The following is a 1,192-nucleotide window of genomic DNA, read 5'->3' on the forward strand; positions in this document are numbered from 1 at the left end:
CCAGTCTTTGAGAATCCCATTACCAATGAGAGAATTCTTGAGCCGGTTTCCTACTCCCAGTTAAAAGATTTAGTTGAGGCAGTCCGGACTTATGGGGTGACGGCCAATTATACCACTGCCTTGCTTCGAAGGCTAACTATTAATGCTATGACACCTATGGATTGGTTTGAAGTGGCCCGCACTTGCCTTAATCACGGGCAGTTCCTTGATTTTCGGTCAATTGTTCAAGACAAGGCTCAAGCCCAATACAGACAAAATGTCTGTGACGGGCACCCGGACTGGACCGTAGATATGCTTCTCGGGCAGGGACCCTATGCTGTAGATCAAACAGGATATCCCTTTGAGGTGTATCGACAGGTGAATACTCTTTTTTACAAATCCTGGCGGGCCCTCCCAAACAAGGGAGAGATGGCCGGCAATCTAACAAAAATCATTCAGGCCCCTAATGAGCCATTTTCTGATTTTGTTGCCCGTATGCTAGAGACAGCCGAGCGGGTGTTAGGAAATCTGAAAACAGCCATGCCATTTGTACAACAAATCATTTTCAAACAAAGCACCAAGGAATGTCAGAGGGCAATTACCCCAGTAAAAACTCAAAGCCTAGAAGCTTGGTTAAGGGCCTGCAGAGAAGTGGGTGGCCCCCTGACCAATGCAGGGCTGGCGGCTGCTGTCTTGTCGGCTGCCAGGGCCGCAAAAGATAATAAAGAAAAAGGATGTTTTCGGTGTGATCAGTTGGGACATTTTAAACGGCAGTGCCCACAAAATGGTGGTCCGGTGCAAAACACGCCCAGGCCGCCAAGGACTCCAGGAGTGTGTCCTCGTTGTAAAAAGGGAAAACATTGGGCTAACGAATGCCGGTCAGTTAGAGACATCAATGGACATCCTATCCCCCAAACTATCATAAACACTAATTCAGAACAGGAGCCAAAAAACGGGGAAAAGGGCCCTCGTCCCCAGGGCCCGAGAATTTACGGGGCGTTTCAGACTCCAGCTCCCGGACAGCACCTGCAGCAACCCCCCAGCCAAAGAGAGCAACTCAGGCTCCGCAGGGTTGGACCTCTGTGCCACCTCCGGACGGGTATTAACACAGCAGATAGGAGTCCAGGTTGCGGAGACGGACATGACAGGACCCCTAGATGAAGGCACTGTAGGAATAGTTTTAGGACGCTCCTCCTCCACAATGAGGGGATTA

At 50.2% G+C, this 1,192-nt stretch overlaps 1 protein-coding gene across 1 annotated transcript in view; it reads right to left on the reverse strand.

The window, feature by feature from the left end:
- The window catches only part of Fam83h (family with sequence similarity 83, member H), an 18,128-nt gene that overhangs the window by 810 nt on the left and 16,126 nt on the right, over positions 1–1,192 (reverse strand). The gene's annotated exons all lie outside the window — the stretch shown is intronic.

Source organism: Dipodomys ordii, unplaced genomic scaffold, assembly GCF_000151885.1.
Source record: "Dipodomys ordii isolate 6190 unplaced genomic scaffold, Dord_2.0 Scaffold179, whole genome shotgun sequence".
NCBI classification, from domain to species: Eukaryota; Metazoa; Chordata; class Mammalia; order Rodentia; family Heteromyidae; genus Dipodomys; species Dipodomys ordii.